Raw genomic sequence first — 6,576 nt, 5'->3', positions numbered from 1 at the left:
GCTATTAGATCTTTCCATTTCCAAGATCTAGGAAGACAGCATGGGTCTCTTTTCCAGATGACCCCATTCACAACCTGAAAAACATCCCTGGGTTTTGTCAGAATTCCTGTTGTTTCCAAGTCTCTAACTGTAGGATCGCATTGTTTGATCCGAAGGAGAAATGGTAGACTGCGGGTGAAGTATGTGAACATGTGAACATCTGCAATATCATTATGCCATTGGAGAGAACAAAGACCTAGGCTGAAGTAAAGACTTGGGTCTTGCTGTATCCACCAGCTTTGCTGAAACTGATTTTTCCTTTGAGAGTTAGCCAAGAGAAGTGGGTGATATTGGTCTCCAACTGAACCAAGGCAGTCAGACGTGTCCTATTTTAAGACTGTTACACTAAGCATTTCTGTTGGAAGTCCTGAGATCAAATTTAATGAATATCAGTAGTAATACGAGTATGGTTCCTAAAAAGAGAGATTCAGAAAAATGATCCAGGCTTGGGAAAAAAAAAAAAAAAAAAAAAAAAACACCAAATCAAAATACTGTTGGAGATGAGAAAAGCAAACAACAGTCTAATATAAAACATGGAGTTTCTAAAACCTTGTAAACATTTAAGGTTATAGAAAAAAATAATAAAGCAAGGGCTTGACATCTGCAGAGAAGCAATTATACTGGAAAAGGCAGATAAAAGGTATTAATATTTCTGAAGCCTGCGATGGAGCTTGGATATGGTTTGGCACTCCAAATTCCCTGCTGGTGGAAAGCAGCATATAGCTTGTCTCTTCCTGTCTGTGAAACACTAATTCTTGCCAGACTAATGCCAAGAATATGTAAGATTTTTTTTTTTTTCTGGAAAAATATAAAATTTCTCCTCATTTCTTCTGTTGACGCTGCTTTTGAGATAACATTGGGAACTGAAGACTTGACAGAGACATGAAAATAAGTAATCACAGCAACTAATAGCTCCAGATCCACCTCTGCCTGTATCCCATGGCTGGGCAATATGGCAGGTCTTCCTCATAAACCACAGTCTGGTGATGATGATTCAAAACCCTGCAGTAATGAAACAATAAAACTCTGTGATCATCTAAACCCTGCAGCCGTCCCTCTGCAAGTGTCTATATAAACCAATCCCCTGTATCCTCATTGGATTTAACCATCATTGAAAAGCTCTCCTGTGAGACTGAAGGATGAAATTTCTTATTGTTGTTGGAATCTTCCAACCTCTAAGGTTGTTGACCACACTTATTTTGTGTGATGAAGAATTTACAGATGCGGTAGATAAGATGTGTTTGTGTTTATGTTAGCTATTTCCTTTTCTCCCATCAGCCAATTCCTTGTGCATTTATCTATTCCTGCTTCTTCCAGTTTGTATTGACTGATATGTACCCAGACACCATTTAACCAACATACACAACATCTAAGCCATAGACAATCACAACAGAAATTCCAGTTTCAGAGCAGGTTAGTGAGAAAGAGCCAAAGTTCAAGCTTACTTGTGGAAGAAAGATAACAAATGTAATTGTTTGTTTGACAAACAGTACCTCAATTCCCCACCCGTCTAATAAGATACCAAGCTTAGCTTGTGTACATGGGAAGCTGAGGTGAGCACGAGCCTAGGAACCTATGTCAGTCACACAGGTCACACTCAGATGACCTCCAAACCATTTGTAGATGTACCCTCTCCTCTCCTCTCCTCTCCTCTCCTCTCCTCTCCTCTCCTCTCCTCTCCTCTCCTCTCCTCTCCTCTCCTCTCCTCTCCTCTCCTCTCCTCTCCTCTCCTCTCCTCTCCTCTCCTCTCCTCTCCTCTCCTCTCCTCTCCTCTCCTCTCCTCTCCTCTCCTCTCCTCTCCTCTCCTCTCCTCTCCTCTCCTCTCCTCTCCTCTCCTCTCCTCTCCAGATTTAGCAGGCTCGCTCCTCAGCAATGCATCAGGGCAGATATTCTGCCAGCCTTAACCCAGAGAAATTTAGTGCTTACACAGTGATAGCCTCTGCTTCTGGCTCAGTCCCTCCCGGCCAGGGCAGGCACAAGACTTACATCTGTGTGTGCTGCTGTAGTCTCCCCCAGGCAAAAAGAGCAGCTGAATGCCTGAGGCTGGGTGAGAGAAATGTCCTCAGGGTGTGCTGTGGCTGTCAGGAGCTTTGGGGTGACTCCTCATGCCCTGTCACTGCCTGCCCTCTGACATTTATTTTCTGTAGAGGGATTACTTGTCTTTGCGGTTGCTGAAGAAACCAAGCTGCTTGAACAGCACTGAAACCCATAAGGTTGGTTGTCCTGGCAGTGGAGCCAGCCCTGCTCCCAAGCCAAGTTTTCAGACTTCAGTGATGACTGGAGCCTTTCTGGGCATCTCCGAGGGGGTCCAAGGGTGCCCTCCTCAAGGGAGGGACAACACATGGGCACCTGGGGAGTGTTGGCAGTGGTGGCTCTTTGCTCTTCTCCCTCTCTCTTCGAGAAGTAGGCTGGTTATTAAACAGCAGCCTTCTGATACTAGAAGTCTCACGTATACATTCCAGTTGTGTTTGCAAATAAAAATCAGCATCTGGATAAAATGCCACTACAACCTAAAACTCACTGGGAGCAAACCACAGCAAATTGCTTATTTCTCTATCTTTTGTTATTCCTGTACCCTTTTGGTTCTTTTTAGGACAAAACACTTGGATAAAACCAGGGATTAATTTTCATTCAACAAAGGAAAACTCTCTTAAAAGTAATTGTTTTCCCTCTCACTTTTTTGAAGGAAGATAGAATCATAGAATCATAGAATCATAGAATCATAGAATCACCAAGGTTGGAAAAGACCCACAGGATCATCCAGTCCAACCATCCACCCATCACCAATGGTTCTCACTAAATCATGTCCCTCAACGCAATGTCCAAACGTTGCTTGAACACCTCCAGGGTCGGTGACTCCACCACCTCCCTGGGCAGCCCATTCCAGTGATAGAAGCCAGATAGCAGTTCTTACCTAAGCTAAGACATATTCAGATTTTGTCAGACAATATGTTCACTTAGTTCTTGTCTTTGTTCAAAATGAGAAAACACCACCGATTTCCTTATCTTAGCATTTTATTTTCTGCCATTGTGGCGCCTCTGTCAGTCCTATTTGTTTTTCCTTTTAAAAAGCTCTGAAACTTGAACATTTTTGTACCTGTATACTTTCTGTGGCTTAGATGAGATGAGAAAGGAAATACTGCTCCTTCTACATCTTTGTCGAACTTCCCACTGCATCCCCACGCTGTTTTTCCCTGCTCCCAGGCCAGCCATGGGGCCAAGACAGATGGAAAGGTGGGAGGCTCTGAAGCTGACATTGAGCTTTGTAAAGAGGCAACTCCCAGATACTACCCATTGTTGGGCCGTGTTTTTGTTTCCTGGTTGATTTCTTTCAAAGGTGTAAGGGTTTTTTATAAGAACTTTCCTTCAAGTTACTTCCATCGAGGAAGTTGATTTATTTACATACAAGAGGCTTGAGTTTAGACACAAATATAACCCAAGATAACCTTTCCTTCTCTGTTTTAGCCAAAGGGAGTTTGTTCAAGGACTTATCAGACCCTCTCTTCCCACACACTTGAGCGCAAGAAGACCTCGTAAGTGGATTAGCATGTAATTCCACCTGCAGAGGTCACAGAGTAAAGGCCAACTCATGAAAAGTTCAAGAAATTAAGTAAATAATCACACCACAAAGGTCTGGCTATCATGTCAACAGAGCCTTGTAAAACACTCACTCACTCAGCACAAGAGCTGACACAGCTTTTGAAGCAAAAAACTGAAAACAGGATTGAGTTTGACGCTGCGATGAGAGGAAATCCCCAGACTGGGCGGTGAGAAGTGTGCTGCTGCTGCTGGCTGTGAGTTCTTAGTGCATGGCTCCACTCCTGAGGGCCAACATGTTCCAGTAAAACCACAGATGGGATGTGGCAGGACTGGCTCTGTCCCAGTTTGGGGCACGAATGGCAGCTCCAGAGCTGTACCTGCATGGGGACAAATGTCACCTGGCCTCACAGTCCCCTCCAAAACACTCTTAAAATGTTGGGTTTCTCCCCATTCTGCACACAAAGTGAGTCAAAGCCAGGGCTAAGAACACATCCATCCTCACAGAGGAACCCTCCAAGGGAAACCAGCCCAAGCTGTGAGATAAACCCTAAATGCCCACTCTTTCACAGTGACTTTGGGCTTATCACTGCCAGCCCCTTTCTGCCTTCATCAGGGCTGGGCTATAGCTTGAGTGACAAAGGTGGATGTGTCCAACACTTACAGAATATTCTGTGTGTATTTACCACTAGAACTCATATCTATGACCTAATTCTCTACAGTTCAGTTATATTCAGGGTTTGCTGCATTTTTTCTTCAAAAAAAGGCAATATATATATATATATATGTATATAAAAATCAAAGCTAAAATTGGATCAGAGACTACAGTGCTGGGAATTAGATTCAACATTGTGTAACTGGAAATACCAGCATTCCTGGTCTGGAAGCATAACTCAAATGCAATCATTTTTCCATTTAGATGCTGCTCAGGAGAATCTGGAAGTTGTTCCAGTAATATAAATAAAAATTCAACAATATTATAGGCACTTTTATCAATTGGATTACATTCTCACAGCTCTCCCCTTCAAACTTCCCACTGCAATATATCCCTGTAATAACTCCCAAATGCCTCCAGAGAGAACTGACACATGCTGAAAGGTCTGGGAGAAACAGCAGTTGTTTTTTATTCCAGATGGTACTTTATGAAGATCCAAGATCTCATTTCATTGATTATCAATTAACTTTCCCCCAGATTAGAAAAGGATTATGGGAACCACACACCCATAGTTTGATATTCTGTTGACTTCACCTATTGCTTAGGTCTGTCCTCCTTGCAGCTTCCTTCTCTCCAGATAAGAGGAAGACAATGGGTTGATTTACACAAGAAATCTGTCCAAGAGCTGCAAAAAAACCCTATTCCTTGCATTCCCTCCTGCAGCCCCTCCTCCTGCCCAGCACTGCCCCCAAACCTGCAGCATTCTCTCTTGAAGGGTTCGACCATTTCTCGCTGTCATTTCCTTCTCCTTCTCTTACTGCCCTTGCTGTGGCCTGGTCTGTTCCTAGTATTTAACACAATTAAAATTTGTTTCTTTCCGTAAGTTGTTGGCCTTCAATTTAGCATAACTACGGCTGTGTATCAAAGGGTCATGTGCCAAATGCCACCGAGCACAAGGGACCCTGGGAGGCACACTATGAGATTGGAATATAGATGTAACCGAAGCTACCATTTCTCGTTTACAATCTCCCAGGACTTTGTTCCTTGGCAGTGAGTGCTGAGGAGTTGAACTGGACAGCAGCTGCTTCCAGAGTGACGAGAAGTTGACACCTGGTAGAGGAAGTGTAATATTCACTATGACATTCTTCGTATCTTGGCTATCAGTCACCCCCGATCCCTGCAGACACCTTATTTGCATTGTTAACAGAAACACGTATATGGAAAGCACTCACCATGCTGGCTTAAAAAGCCCAACAACAGCACAGTCACAACTGGAGTGAAGGAGTGTGAGTCACTGCTCCACCAGGCAGAGCACACAGCCGTGACTAAGATCCTTGGAAGGAAAAAAGTTAGCAGGTTGATGCCTAACCCAGGAACGAGAGCCTTTGAATCATCATCTCTCAAAGTATCCAAATCAGAATAAAGTTAGGTGCCAGATTTCTGTGCTGAGAAGACAGATCCAAGCTGCGCTCCCCTTGCTTAAGCAATGGAAGGCTCATTTATTACACTTTCAGATGCATCAAACATGCAATACCTGGGGCAAAGTATACACAGAACCCTCCTTTGCAATACCCTCTTCCCTGGGCCATCCCCTTCCCCCATCCTGACCGTGTGCTATTCCCTGACCCTGTGCTTGCCTCTAATTTGTGCAGCTTATTACAAGACTTATATCTGTGTAGGTAACTCCAGCTGTGAAGCAGTGTGGGTTGGACATCCCACCCCTTCCCTCTTCAAGCCAAACATCTCTAATTCCACTGACATCTCAGGTGTCTCTGGACCACCCTCAGTTTTAAGCCTGCTGGGTTTTTTAAGGTTTCACAATCTTTTTTTTTATTGTTATTTGATTGGTATTGTATAGGTGGCCAAAGGCACTCAGCCCACATGTCAGATGTATCCAGAGACAGTCCTGGTGCCCAAGGAGAGGGGAAAGGTCTCCTTTCCATTCCAACAGGAATGGTACCCTGGACTTCTCAGAAGAAATCTTGCTTTCACAAGAATTACAACCCAATAATAATCTAAAGATATGAAGACTTGGACATACATTTTAAGGGATGCTCATGTTTTAAAGATGCCTCCCTTCTCTGACACAGCTCCAACTGATGAAACAAAATGCATTCTTGTAAGGAAAAAGAAATCTTTTCATGTTTGTGCTCCAAAAGAAAAAAAAAATGTGGACAGCAGGAGTAGATTCAGCATAGACATGCAAAGAGGCTGTAGGAACACCTAGCAGTGTTTGGTGTCAGCCTACGTGGGAGTGGTGCCCATTCTTGTGCTCTATTTTGTCACATCACTGTGGCATCCAGGTCAAGGTTGGCATGAGTTTCAATCTTGTCTTATTAAATGTA

The sequence above is a fragment of the Gallus gallus genome, chromosome 4, assembly GCF_016699485.2.
Source record: "Gallus gallus isolate bGalGal1 chromosome 4, bGalGal1.mat.broiler.GRCg7b, whole genome shotgun sequence".
In the NCBI taxonomy this organism is placed as follows: Eukaryota; Metazoa; Chordata; class Aves; order Galliformes; family Phasianidae; genus Gallus; species Gallus gallus.
Note: the sequence above shows the minus strand (reverse complement) of the source record.